Source organism: Microcaecilia unicolor, chromosome 1 (genome assembly GCF_901765095.1).
Source record: "Microcaecilia unicolor chromosome 1, aMicUni1.1, whole genome shotgun sequence".
NCBI lineage: Eukaryota > Metazoa > Chordata > Amphibia > Gymnophiona > Siphonopidae > Microcaecilia > Microcaecilia unicolor.
In genome coordinates this window covers 23,432,695-23,448,323 of record NC_044031.1, presented here as the reverse complement: position 1 = coordinate 23,448,323, position 15,629 = coordinate 23,432,695, and positions in this window count along the sequence as shown.

Below are 15,629 nucleotides of genomic sequence, written 5' to 3'. Positions count from 1 at the left end.
GGCTCTTCTTCTGAGCTTGCCTGTCTTCCTGCAGTTCAGCTTCTCGTTTACCCCAGCTTGCTTCACACTTAATGGGTTGTTACTCGGTTCCCTCCGTGTCTCCGCAACAGGGACTCGGGAATTCAGCAAAGCAGGTTTTAACAACAACAACAAAAAAAGCCTCATATACATATTTAAAAAAAACAACCGGAGAGGAAGTGACGTCACCGTCCATGATGGCCGCCTAACTCTGGGGCTCCCGCTCGCAGCACCCGTTAAAAGCAAAATAAATCGGTTAGCGGCACTTCTGGAGATGCACAGTGGGCAGACGGGAACCCTCCCACAATCCCCACCATGAGCAAAGCAATTTCGAAGCGGAATAAAGACATGGAGCGGTCGGCGAACAGCGGGCCTGGTAAAATGCCGAAGCGCCACGAGTCTCGGGCGCATGCCTTGCAGTCTGACTCGGATTCCGCTCTTTCCTTGGCAGAATCTCGACAGCCCCTGGCGAAAAAAGGTATTTCCAGTGAGCTCCACCAACTTTTAACTAGCATTCAAGAAGATATTAAAATGTCCAAGGAAGAGATCCTGGACCGTATGGAGGTGATGAGCACGAACCTTCGGGAGCTGGGGGGCAGGGTCAAAGACGCTGAAATGAAGATCAAAGAGCAGGCTGAATCACTGCAGCAGCATGAATCCCAAATCCAAGCGCTGGAGTTAAAGAATGCAGAACTCGCGTACAAATTGGATGATATTGAAAACAGAAGCAGGAGAAACAACCTTTGGTTTCGTGGGGTCCCAGAGGGCGGAGACACGGAGGATGTCCCGCATTGTGTGCAACATTGCTGGGACTCGAGGCGGAGGTGGTGACAATTGAACTGGATAGAGCACATAGAGCTCTTGGTCAGCGGCAAGAGCGCAGGCTGCGGGATATCATTACTCGGATCCATAAATATGAGGTCAAAGAGCAGATCATCGCTCAAGCCCAGAAGGCGCAGGACCTAGAATATGGTGGAGCCAAAATCTCAGTGTATCAGGACCTGTCTCAATATACTTTGCAGCAGAGACGTCAAATGAAACCGGCGTTGGAAGTATTGATTAAACACCGCACATCATATAGATGGGGATTCCCGTTTTCCTTGAACTTTGAATTGAAGGGAACCAAACACAGGGTTCAGCAGCTAGCAGAGGCCTGGGAGATCCTGCATGCGGCAGGGCTAGTGCCTATGAGAGTACCTCCAGGGGCCTTAGCATCCGTGACGAAAGAAAAGCTACAGAAATGGCAGCGGGTCCCTAATTCTACGAAGCGGAGCACCGCAAAAAGAAGAGTCGTGGCTGCTGAGACCTGAACGACCTCGGGGAGAGTCAGAGCTGAACGCTGGTGCAACTAGCACCTTCCTGAGGTGGTCTAGGGGAATCCTGGACAAACTATGATACAAGCTCAGCTTGCAAATTAGAGATACTATAGCCGGTATCTGAACCTTGAGTTCTGCATGTACTGTTAACGTTGTAGTTTAATTGGGAGGGTATGGGGAGTTTGAGCAGTGGAAGTGTGGGGAACAAGGAGAGGGGACTGGAAATGTAGGGGAATAGGTATGAGTGTTGTAAGAGATAGGTAGAGCTGTGAATGATGCTTTGGTAATTGCTTATTGTTAAGTGTGGGGTGGGAATGCGAGTTATGATCTGTAAGGGGAAGGTCAAATGTTGGTGATAGAGTAAGGGTGTGGGAGGGCGGGGGGATGGCAGGGTTGGGCTGTCGGGGTATTGGTGGGTTACTTCCTCATTTCCCACTCAGGGGACATAATTCCTCTGGCTGGTGCTAGTGTTGGGGGACAGGGGGGTCAGGGGGGGAGGGAGCTGGGTAGAGGGAGGGAGGGAAGGGGTAGGGAGGCCATATTATGTGCAGGTGGAGGTTCCCACCATTGAAGTGGATTGGTTATCTGTGCATCTTACAGGCATGACTTGTTTGCATAACCAGACATGAGTGTTGACCTAAAAATTCTATCTTACAATGTCAAAGGCTTGAATATGCCTCAAAAAAGGCAGAAGTTCTTTAAGGAATTATCACAATTAAAACCGCATATAGTATTTGTGCAGGAGACACATCTTCGTCGGGTGCATGAAAGACTCTTCTCCCACTCTAGCTATCCTAAAGCATTCTTTGCCTCATCCTCTGAGGGATCAAAAAAAACATGGTGTGGCAGTGTTGTTTCACTCGTCGCTAGCAGTTCAAGTAATGCGGATCAAACATGACCCGAGTGGTCGTTTCTTGTTTTTACATATAGTTATGGATCAGGTGGACTTGACTTTGGCATCCATTTATGCTCCCAATGATCATCAGGACCAATTTTTTGCCAAAATAAAGTACGCTCTTGCCGCGTTAGGGGCTCGGTAATCCTGGGAGGCGATTTTTTTGTTTTGGTTTTTTTTTAAACTCTTTATTTATAGCTTTTAACAAACATAATTCATTTTTATGAGTGTCAATACACAAAAAGAAAAAGTAATTCACATGTAACCTTACATCTAATGTCAAAATTTTCTTCTTACTATCGTCCACAATATTACAGTAAATAGTGATCCAAGATAAGGAAATAAAATTATCCTGCTTATTTTAGGCAGATACATCACAAATTAACTAAGGAAGGTCCTTCCAAGTGGTTAACTCTAGCCTGCTATACAGTGGTACATATGGGATTAGACTTGTACACTAACCTCTTCTTTGCTAATTAGAAATTCTTCTAACTGCTTTGGGTCAAAGAATTGATATTGCTTTGATTGAAATTTTACTCTACAAACACAGGGAAACCGCAGAAGGAAGTCCGCTCCCACTGCTACTGTTCCAGCCCGCAGCAGTAGGAACCTCTTACGCCTCCTCTGCGTTTCCCTGGAAAGATCTGGAAAGACCCTTATCTTTGAACCCATAAACTCAGAATCTAAATGCCTTAGAGATAGTTTGAGAACTGCATCTCTATCCATTTCTAACGCAAACGTTGCAAGCAGTGTAGTTCTCTGTGTAATTACTTCAAGAGATGTTTCCAGGAATGCAGTTAAATTCATTGCCCCCTGTAAAGGTAAATTTTCAGATGATTTAGCATCTAATTAAAGGTAAAATGCTCTAGTTATGGGCGGCAAAGATGTCTCCTGCATTCCTAGTATCTCTACTAAATATGTTTTAAGCATTTGGACTGGTGAAATTAAATGTGATCTAGGAAAATTTAAAAAACGAAGAGACAGTCTTTTAGCTTGATTTTCCAGATATTCCAAATGCCTAAAGGAAAAATTTCTCTCCTTAATTGAAGCCTGTTCGAAAAGTTCCAATTTTTCAATTTTTTCAGTCAGTTTTTTTGCTTCGGAGGTTTGAGAAAGATTAATTTGTAGTTGGTTCAATGCAGTCTCTGATAGTGCTTTAATTGTCTCTGTATTTTGAGAAATTAAAGTTTGTAAAGCATTCCGAGTGGTAAAAGTCTAAGGTCACTATGGCAGGTTTTACTATCTCTCCCAATAAAACAGCCGGTTGGGGGGCTTTCACAGCCTGCTCCAAGATACTCACAGTTTTAGACAAAACTGGTTGAATTGTTGTTATTTCTGAATCTCTCTGGCTGTCTGCTCCAGCTTTTCTCTCCCGCAGGCTCCCTCCCTGATCACTCTGTTTACCATTTTGGTCCGAGGTATCAGGGCTCAGCAGGAGGTTTTCCCTTCCGGGTTGAGGAGGTGCCACACGTTCAACAGGGCTCAGGGAAGCCCCGTCTCCACTGCTGTTCAGTAACGAAACGCTGACTCGAGCAGAGGGAGTAGAAGCCGACATGGAAACAGGCACTGCAGTAAAGCTATCCAACGTCGTCTGTTTGGGGGTAAGGTGCTCGTTCCAGCGATAGTCGGTCTACCTTAGGAGCGTGTCTGTTGACGCTTCCTATACCGTCACCATCTTGGATCTCCGATTCCTGGGAGGTGATTTTAATGCCATGATGAATCCAGCCTTAGACAGATCGGGAACCACCCAGCAGAGGGAGAATAGGGAATCACTAGCTCTGGGTTCCTTAGCGCACTCCCTGGGAACGATGGATGTGTGGAGGTTGAATCATATAGGGGAGCGGGATTACACTTACTACTCGCCAGTTCATGCATCTTATTCTCGCATTGATTGCATTTTTCTTGATATAGCACTGGTTGAGAGGGGCCCAACGGCAGGTATAGGTAGTATAACGATATCAGACCATGCACCGGTATGGGTGGTGTTGGCATGCATACAAGCCGAGCTTAAGGACAAGAGGTGGACGTTAAATACGACTGTACTGCAAGATTTGGAGGTGGTTGAGGGTTGTAGGAAAGCGTTGAAGGAATACCTGGAGTTTAACGTAGAATCTGGACCGCCACTTCATATAGTCTGGGACGCTATGAAGGCAGTCTCGAGAGGCTTCTTTTTGCAAATAGCTAGTAGGCGTGCAAAGGCTAGACGGGAGCAGTTGGCGAGTTGTCTGGAGAAAATTAGACACTTGGAACAGCTGCACGTTAGAGGTTCCCCAATAGTTCTGGAGGAATTGCGAGGAGTGAGATTGCAACTGGACTCCATATACTCAGAACATTTAAGCTTGTTACAGTCGCGGAGGCTAGTTAGTTCATACGAATTCACTAACAAGGCCAGTCGTATCCTTGCTATGAGGCTACGTAGGCAAAAGATGGAGCGCGCTATCACCCATATCCGGGATCGGAAGGGTGATATGCTAATCACCTCAGAGAACATACGTAAGCGCTTTGGGGAGTTTCATCAAGCTCTGTACACACCAGAGATCAGCCCTTCTGAGGAGACTATCACTGATTATTTAATGGGGAGCGAGTTACCCTCCTTGACGTGCCAACAGCGAGCCCTGATGGAAGAGCCGGTGACTCCAGTTGAGATTCAAAGGGCTATTCAGGGACTGCCTTCTTGTAAATCTCCGGGGCTGGATGGACTTCCTAATGAATTTTATAAGAAATATGCTCAGGAATTGGCTCCTCCCCTGGCAGAACTGTTTAATCAGACTGGCAGGGGAGAACCCTTGCCTCTGTCAATGCTGGAGGCGTGGATAGCTGTCTTGTCTAAACCGGATAAGGACCCTTGGAGTGCGATTCTTACCGTCCTATATCAGTGTTAAATGCTGATGTAAAAATACTATCTAAAGTGCTGGCCAACCGTCTGGCACCCTTACTACCGGCAATAATCCATCCGGACCAGGTAGGGTTTGTCTCGTATAGAAAGGCCATGGATAACATACGGCGAGTAGTGGATATAATGTGCTTGGCCCAGCGAAATCGGAGGCCCTTGGGTCTTCTCAGTTTGGATGCTGAGAAGGCCTTTGACAGGGTCCACTGGCCGTTTATGTATAAGGTACTGGAAGCATTTGGGATTGGGCCGCGCTTTTGTGGCTGGATTCGAGCCTTCTATGACTCCCCAAAGGCTTGTGTGAGAGTGAACGGGGGCAACTCTGAGATGTTCAAACTCTCTAGAGGAACGCAACAGGGCTGTCCCTTGTCCCCTATGCTGTTCGCCATGGTTATGGAACCTTTTGCCTCCAGGGTGAGATTGAGTTGGGATATCCTGGGAGTTAATGTGGGGGGGCGAGAGCATAAAATGGCATTGTTCGCAGACGACATGTTACTCTTTGTCACAAAGCCTCTGGTTGCTTTCCCGAACCTTCTGCGAGCTATTAACGAGTACTCAGGGGTATCGGGCTTTAAAGTGAATATGACGAAATCGGAGGCCTTGAACGTAACCTTGCCCGAGGAGTTGGTGGAGACTTTAAAGTTGTCTTATGCTTTTCGGTGGGCCCCTAAGGGAATCCGTTATCTGGGAGTGAACCTAACGGGTAAACTCTCTGACCTTTTTACAGCAAATTATAAAGGATTGGCTAGAGTTCCATCTGCGGACTTGGATAGGTGGGGGGACTTGGAGTTATCATGGTTTAGCAGAATAGCTATTGTCAAGATGAATGTGCTGCCGCGCTTGCTATATTTATTCCAAGTCCTCCCGATAATGATACCTAAAAAATTCCTTGCAACTTTGCAAGATCGTATAGTGCGCTTTATCTGGGCGGGGAAGAGGCCACGCTTAGCGCGCTCCTACCTGTATCAAGATGGGAGATGGGGAGGGCTGGGGGTTCCCAACCTAGCATGGTATTACCAAGTGGCCCAAGCACGTGCGGCGGTCGAATGGTTCCAGGACTATCCCAATAGGCAATGGGTGCACATTGAACAGCAATCTGTAGGCCCGAGGCCCCTGGGGACGCTTGTGTGGCTTCCCGGCTCGTTTAGATCACTTGGGGAGGGAGTGTGTCCTTCTATCCTGGTAACGCTTTGTTATTGGGATAGTCTTTTTCCACGAAAAAAGTGTGTACTATCCCGCTTGTCACCGTTAGCCTATAACCCAATGTTTTACCCGGGGACTGAAAAAGGAGTATTTACCAGACGGTATGGAGAGGGATTGAAAACGTGGGGACAGCTGTTTGAGGGTGACTCATTGTTATCTTTTAGTGAGGTTGTGGCTAGATTCCCGGGGGTGGAGAAGGATGAATTTGCCTACAGACAAGTATCTCACTTCCTTACTACCAGAGCTGTTCGGGAGGTGGTTGCTAGGGAGAAATTACCTATGGAAGCAGTATGTGAAGAATCTGCAACGACGAGTGGGTTGATTTCCCGTTTATATAGTTGTATTCGATTGCAAACACCACGATACACACTTCATAGAAGGAGCTGGCAGAGGGAGTTGGGCCTGGAGCTGACAGAAGCTGAGTGGGAGAGGATGGAAAGGGCAGCGGTGAGGGTGTCCACCCATGTACCCTTCAAGGAAAATGCCATAAAGGTGCTGTTCAGGTGGTACCTGACACCTGATCGCCTTCAGCGTATACATCCTGCATCATCGGGCTTATGCTGGAGAGGTTGTGGTGTCAAGGGCACCATGGGGCATATCTGGTGGGCCTGTGTAAAGATCAGAGCCTTCTGGAAATCGATCCAGAGTAGGTTACAAAAGTGGCTGGGATGCCCGATTCCTTGGAGTTCTGCCTTTTTTCTGTTTTCAGCCAAGGAGGCAAGCCTTACATATGAACAGCAGGCATTGACGAGGTATGCAACGAGTGCGGCCAGGATAGTAATTGCCTCCTGTTGGAAGTCGTCTCAGACTCCTCCAATAGTAAGATGGCTTTATAAACTGAGGTATGTTTGCGAGATGGAGAGGCTCATAGCGGAGCGGCGTAACCAGACACATAAGTGGCAAAAAACATGGGAACCTTTTCTTACTCATACATAGTGTACTTGGCGGTGGTAGTTGGGATCTGGGAGGTGAGTTGCCTACCCTAAGGGGGTGGGGGGAAGTAGGGGGGGAGTGTTGGAGAATTTGGGATTTTGGAAAAGCTTATAAAATATTGAAGTTATACCATGTTGTTTTGTGCAAATTAGAACAGAGCTAAGTGGCATACTTTCTAGCGCCTTGGCTTGTGTTTATGTATCTCATGCCTTCACATTGCATTTTGTACTGTTTTAATTGCTAATAAAGACTTCATGCAAATAATAAAAAAAACAACAACCGCATTAGTACATAAGTACATAAGTAGTGCCATACTGGGAAAGACCAAAGGTCCATCTAGCCCAGCATCCTGTCACCGACAGTGGCCAATCCAGGTCAAGGGCACCTGGCACGCTCCCCAAACGTAAAAACATTCCAGACAAGTTATACCTAAAAATGCGGAATTTTTCCAAGTCCATTTAATAGCGGTCTATGGACTTGTCCTTTAGGAATCTATCTAACCCCTTTTTAAACTCCGTCAAGCTAACCGCCCGTACCACGTTCTCCGGCAATGAATTCCAGAGTCTAATTACACGTTGGGTGAAGAAAAATTTTCTCGGATTCGTTTTAAATTTACCACACTGTAGCTTCAACTCATGCCCTCTAGTCCTAGTATTTTTGGATAGCGTGAACAGTCGCTTCACATCCACCCGATCCATTCCACTCATTATTTTATACACTTCTATCATATCTCCCCTCAGCCGTCTCTTCTCCAAGCTGAAAAGCCCTAGCCTTCTCAGCCTCTCTTCATAGGAAAGTCGTCCCATCCCCACTATCATTTTCGTCGCCCTTCGCTGTACCTTTTCCAATTCTACTATATCTTTTTTGAGATACGGAGACCAGTATTGAACACAATACTCCAGGTGCGGTCGCACCATGGAGCGATACAACGGCATTATAACATCCGCACACCTGGACTCCATACCCTTCCTAATAACACCCAACATTCTATTCGCTTTCCTAGCCGCAGCAGCACACTGAGCAGAAGGTTTCAGCGTATCATCGACGACGACACCCAGATCCCTTTCTTGATCCGTAACTCCTAACGTGGAACCTTGCAAGACGTAGCTATAATTCGGGTTCCTCTTACCCACATGCATCACTTTGCACTTGTCAACATTGAACTTCATCTGCCACTTGCACGCCCATTCTCCCAGTCTCGCAAGGTCCTCCTGTAATCGTTCACATTCCTCCTGCGACTTGACGACCCTGAATAATTTTGTGTCATCGGCGAATTTAATTACCTCACTAGTTATTCCCATCTCTAGGTCATTTATAAATACATTAAAAAGCAACGGACCCAGCACAGACCCCTGCGGGACCCCACTAACTACCCTCCTCCACTGAGAATACTGGCCACGCAATCCTACTCTCTGCTTCCTATCTTTCAACCAGTTCTTAATCCATAATAATACCCTACCTCCGATTCCATGACTCTGCAATTTCTTCAGGAGTCTTTCGTGCGGCACTTTGTCAAACGCCTTCTGAAAATCCAGATATACAATATCAACCGGCTCCCCATTGTCCACATGTTTGCTTACCCCCTCAAAAAATGCATTAGATTGGTGAGGCAAGACTTCCCTTCACTAAATCCGTGCTGACTTTGTCTCATCAGTCCATGTTTTTGTATATGCTCTGCAATTTTATTCTTAATAATAGCCTCCACCATCTTGCCCGGCACCGACGTCAGACTCACCGGTCTATAATTTCCCGGATCTCCTCTGGAACCTTTCTTAAAAATCGGAGTAACATTGGCTACCCTCCAGTCTTCCGGTATTACACTCGATTTTAGGGACAGATTGCATATTTCTAACAGTAGCTCCGCAAGTTCATTTTTTAGTTCTATTAATACTCTGGGATGAATACCATCAGGTCCCGGTGATTTACTACTCTTCAGCTTGCTGAACTGACCCATTACATCCTCCAAGGTTACAGAGAATTTGTTTAGTTTCTCCGACTCCCCCGCTTCAAATATTCTTTCCGGCACCGGTGTCCCCCCCAAATCCTCCTCGGTGAAGACCGAAGCAAAGAATTCATTTAATTTCTCCGCTACGGCTTTGTCCTCCTTGATCGCCCCTTTAACACCATTTTCGTCCAGCGGCCCAACCGACTCTTTGGCCGGTTTCCTGCTTTTAATGTATCTAAAAAAGTTTTTACTATGTATTTTTGCTTCCAACGCTAATTTCTTCTCAAAGTCCTTTTTTGCCCTCCTTATCTCCGCTTTGCATTTGGCTTGGCATTCCTTATGATCTATCCTGTTACTTTCAGTTGGTTCTCTTCTCCACTTTCTGAAGGTGGTGGACTTTGGTCCTGGGGAACTGGGTTCGATTCCCACTGCAGGCACAGGCAGTTCCTTGTGACTCTGGGCAAGTCACTTAACCCTCCATTGCCCCAGGTACAAATAAGTACCTAAGCCGCATTGAGCCTGCCATGAGTGGGAAAGCGCGGGGTACAAATAAAAAAAAAAAAGTTCAGTCAGGTAAGTGTCCTATGGTGAGTATATCGAACATCAGTCCACTCAGATCTGAGATTTTCTGATCTACAATAAACAGGTAGGCACACCATGTTATTACTGGTATGTTGAGGCTCTGCTAGCTGTGCAGCTGTCTTGCGGTAGGTATCATATGCATCTTCATTTCACGTCTCCTCGGGTGTTGGGTCACCAGCTCCATAACTTCAGGGTACCTACTAACCTAACCAGTGCATTTTTTCTAGCAAAATAGGTGTCGGTACTCAAATGTCAGGCTGCCCTTTAGGGGTGGGGTGATCACTGAGGGACCCATTCCACAATAGCCAGGTCCCCTGCAACCAGTCACAGAACCTATGACAAGGCAGAATTGGTGTATAGAGACTGAACTCTTTCATTAAAACTTGGGGGCATGGGTCAATTTTAGCAGACAATGAAAAAGGTGCCGGTACTCTACCCCCTCAAAAAAAGCCCTGAACCTAACTGTAAAAACACAAAAAGAGAAAACCCTGACTCCCTGCCTTTGGTGCGTGCACCCTAGCTTCATTCAGTGGTTTCTTTGGCCAAGGACCATGAAAGCTTCTTACATTCAAATAAAAAGATAAGCGGGGAATTTCTCACCTAGTTCCCACCCTTTACCCCTCAAATTCTCTTTTAGGTTTTTACCCCCTGATGGCTTCGTCAGGGAGGTGGGCAAGATCTCCCAGAGGTGGGCACCTGGCAGGAGGCACATGCAGTAGCAGGTTTTAGGATGAGAGTTCTTGGTGCAGGATTCTAATTTTTCTTAGGTGTGCTTTTCTCTTAGGAGTCAGTGAGTCAACTGGGACACACTTTAATGCAGGCTTTCTTGGGGTATGGACACAACTCAGGTGAGGCTTCTTCCTCTTCTGGGCAGGCCTCTGATTCATCAAGGAGACTCTCACCCAGGCAGCTTCCCTTTCTCTGGACAGGTACATACGAGACTGGACACACACACATGCCAGACTTCTCAGGGAAAGGGATGTGCCCCCTCCCCCCCAGCCATGCCACACCCTTCCAAGCTTCTCTCTCTGGCCCAACTCTCCTCAGCACTGCCCGAGACTACACAGCTCCTCGTGGCCAATATGACTCCCAGCACAGCCCTGTTCTACTCTCAGTCAGATCAAATAGTCTCAGCCCAGCACAGTCCCACTGGCTCCTCAGCCTCACTGTCCATCTGGGATGGTCTCTGTTGTGTCTACTATGGCTCCTCATTTCGGCTTGCTGTCTTCCTGCAGTTCAGCTTCTCTTTTGCCCCAGCTTGCTTCAGACCCTTCCCTTCTTGCCTGCTTCAGTGCTTTGCACCTCCCAGGACTTGCCTGCAGCTCTCACTCTCTTTCACAAATTAGGGTACAACAACTGCTGGGCTTTTCTCTCTCAAGATTACTTACAGTTCAGCATTTCTTCTCATGTGCAGGCTTGCCTTTCCAGTTCTTCAGCTGGTATCTCCTCTGTTCAGGCTTGCCTCTCCTTTCTAGCCTGCAGCCTCCTTTCTCCTCAGACTCCCTTCTCTGCCTCCAGCCTGCCTGCTACCTCGCCTGCCCGGTCTTGTTTCTGTCCTGGAAACAAGCAGCTTCTAGGTTGGCTTACTCTCTGCCAACCTCCAGCTGCTTCTGCCTGGGCTTCTCTCCTGCCAGTGTGCTGCCATGACCTGCACAGGCATGTCCCGTCTTACCTCCTGATTTGTCCACATTTGCGCCCTTTTTCAGGCTACCAAGGCTCTTTGCTGCCTCCTAGCCTCTGATTGGCTGCTCACTGCCCCTCTATCCCCGGCTTTCTCCAGTCCTCTATCTCCCAGAACACACTGTGGCAATTACAGCTCCCAGTGTCCTCCAGGGTTCTTGAACATAAACAAAACAAAGTTAACATAACTTGCTTGCTCTAGTAGTTTTTATGAAAAATTGCTACAGAACAAGTCTTTATACTTGGATTGTTTGCTCTAATATTTTTATGGAAAAAAAATTATAGAACAAACTTAGACATGGATTGCTTGATCTAGTAGGTTTGGGGGGGGGGGGGGGTTGTTGGTTTTTTAAACATACAAGGTTTTGAGAACAAAACACATGAGGGGTGGACATGAAAACTTTTACCACAGATAGCCTTTTGAATTTTTAAGAATGTGGCTATGAGCCACTGGGCCTTGTTCATGAGAATCCCTTTTAGCTGAATAGATTTTTTTTTCTCTTTAACTGTGGGCACCTGAGGATTGTAATCCAAAACTAGTTCTTTAAAACTCAAAAATTGATTTTCTCAGTTTTCACTGTTTTTTTTATTTTTTTTTTATTTTATTTATTCGATTTAAAGAAATATACAAGAAACTTCTTGATTGGAAAAGCATCATAAAAATAAAAATATATCAACAGAAATTAACAATCAAAGAGGTAAATATTGATACTCAAGTCCATAAATTGGAAATCCAAAATTTAGGAATTCAAGGGGAGCAAAAAAAATAATAGGAAATTAATAAGGATAACACAATCTCTACTAAAAAGAGTTAATCTTTTCCTTAACGCTTATCCTTTTTCACCGAGGCTATAAGAGCTGATGCATGTGTTGGTTCTGTAAATACATATTTCTTCTCTTCAAGTCTGACTATGCACTTGCAGGGGTATCTTAAAAAGAAGGTACCCCCCAAGTGCAGTATTTCAGGCTTAAGGAGCAAGAATTGTTTCCTCCACTTACGAGTCTCCTTAGAGACATCAGGAAATAATAATATTTTATATCCCAAAAAGGGTTTATCTTTATTATAGAAAAATAAGCGGAAGATCCAATCCTTGTCAGGCAATAATGCAACTGTCGCAACCAAAGTCGCGGCAGTTGCTAATTCGGAGTCAGAAGTTTCAAGCAAAAGAGAGATATCCAATGGAGTTTCAGGCATTTGATTCAATTCTTTTCCTGGGATGTAATATGCCAAGGTAAAAGGTGGCAAATTCTGCTCTGGTATGTTCAAAATGTCCCGCAAGTATCGTTTTAACATATCAAGAGGAGAAACAGTTTTTGTTCTAGGAAAATTAACAAATCTTAAATTATGATTTTTTGCGTAATTATCAAACATTTCCATCTTTTTTCTAAGATTTGTCAAGTCATTAGTGATTAAAGGTTGAATCGTTTCCAATTTCATAATACTTTGTTCCATTTTGTCAGTTTTTTCATCTATAACTTTAATCTTTTCCTCTGTTTTTTGTAAATCCATCTCTAATAGTTTTATTTTAGGTGCAGTATCATTAACTTGTTTCAGGAACGTTTGACCCAGGATAGAAACTAAGTCCCATAAAGTGTCCAGTGTAACCTCTTTCGGTTTAACTAATAATTCCTTCGGTATTGCAAACCTTTCAGAAGTTTTCACACGCTCACTTTGTCCTTCGGCTCCTCTCCCTTCTATTTGCGGCGGCGTCTCTCCTTTCTCTAATGGTAGCAAGACCTCATCTCGACGTTCTTCCGGGTCCATAACACCTGAACAGGGAGACCCCGTCGAGTCAGTGAGGAAGGAGCTTGAGCCTACCGGCTGGGGAGGTGGAGTTTGCATAGCGGGGCTCAGCGTGGTTTCAAGGCTAGGGGAGACCGATTCTCCCAAAACGCCGGTACTCCCTGCTAGCAGCATTCCGCTGTTTGGATTAACTTCCTGCGGTCTGAGAAAGCGGTCGATTGGACCAGGTAAAGAGGGGGTTAGCGGCGAGGCCCTGGCCGTCAATCTCCCTCGGCGTTTTGGCATCGTAGGATCGAGAATCGCAGCGTCTCAGTAGAGTGCAGCCATCTTGGATTTCCCCTCATAGCCCTCAGTTTTCACTGTTAAATGTAATCCCTTTTACTTTCAGACGTGTCCCTACCCATTGAATAATATATAGCCATCTGTTTTGGGGCCAGACAAGACAAATTCTGTGATTTGCTCACCCATTGGGATTTCACTTGTTAATTCACCTAAATAATCTCAGAGTCTGTGTTGTGGTAAGGACAGTGCATGTTTATGTATTCTGCAAAGGAGTTGGTAGCTTATTGTTCAAAACACCTGACCTCATAGATTTCAGCAATCACATACCCTTTAGTGAAAACTACTTCCATTTCTACGGTAAACTAAGTTCCCACCAGGGCTCTCTCACTATTACTGTAAGCGCATTTCTCCCTCTGACCTGTCTTGGTGCACATACAACACAATAGAAATATGAGTTTTCCATGCAGCCTCACATGTAACATTGGTAAAAAGAGCCCATGTGGACAGTACATCTTGACTTTCACAAGCCCGAAATAATCAGAGAGGGGGCCAAAATTTTCACAAATAATTTGTGGTGACCTATTGGATATTCTTTTGTTTTACTGATAAATGGATATAGGCTGGTAAAGTAATAATAGTATATTTTCTTGCCCTGCTTAGCCTGGTAGTACAGACAAAGGGCCCTGCTTACTAAGGCATGTTAGCATTTTTAATGTGCCTACAATTAGTGTGCGCTAACCGTGTAGGTGCCTATTGGGACATTGGGGGCGCATGCAGCGTTAATGTGTGTACATGGTTAACGCATGTTAAAAACGCTAACGCCTATAACACGGCTTAGTAAATAGGGCCTAAAGTTTGTTCTACCTCCAAAACATAGCATCGAGATTAACAGGAAAAGAAGGGCTGAGAAGGAAGGCATGCTGATCCAAAATAAATCCCAGAAAGACAGTTAAAAGTTGAGAGACAGAATAAGGTACTATCTGGTTACGTCCCTATTGCATCCACAACTAAAGGGGCCAAAGGGACATCGGGAAACTCTTGGACTTGTAGAGCAGTACACCAGGCTCCAGTACAAGACGTTGAATAAAGACATGATTGGTTGTGAACCACTCACAGAGGGAAATTTTATTAATGGCAGATGATGAATGCAGTGGTACCATGATTGACTGTAAATAATAGCTAAAAAAATTTTTGTAATTATTTTGATTAACATTTTGAAGTCAAACAAGAATCATATCTCATGCATTTACAGCACCAGCTGGTAATCAACAGTTACAATAACATCCCAAACCCCTCCCCCCTCCCTCCCTTTATTCCGCCAATGAGCTCTATAACCTGTAAGTCGGGCAAACTAACAAATCTCATATCTCAATCTAGGACAACGGTGTAATTATCAGTCGAGGGGCATCCAAGTCCACCCCTTTCTCTAGTCTCCAGGTAACATATTTGTCCCATTGTTTGTAAAAAGGTACTGTTTGTCCATTCTTTATTGCAGTCATTTTAGACATTTGGTATAGATAGTCCATTTTATGTACCACCTTGACCAATGGGGGTTTGAGAGGATTCTTCCATGCCGATGCTAGCACAATTTTTCCTGCCACCAACCACACCGAGGCCAATCGGTGTATTGACGGCTGCACTCCCACCGGCCGAAAATGCAATAGACAGTTCTCTGCTTTCAGGGGATAGCGCACCCCGGTGAAGCTTAGCAAGGCATTCAATAGCTCCGACCAATAGGCCTGCGCCCTAGGGCAGGTCCACCAAATGTGGAACATATCTCCTTTCTCTATACAACCCCTCCAACAATACCCCCTCCCCCCATGACCATACATTTTTTCTATCTTATCAGGTGTAAGGTACCATCGATATAGCATTTTGTAACCATTTTCCACCATAGCATTTGATATGGAAACCTTTAACATATAACCTATAGCTCTTTCCCATTCCTTGTTCACAAAACTTATTTGTAGATCTTTTTCCCATCTCAAGGTGTATCGTTCTATAGGGGTATGTTTGGATAGTAATGCAGCGTAGAGCCGAGATACACATCCCCGATGGCAACCTCCCCCCCCCCCCCCCCCCCCACAGCCTTTTCTATGTCCGTTTCTTCTAAGAGTAATTCCTCCTTGGCTCTGATTTAT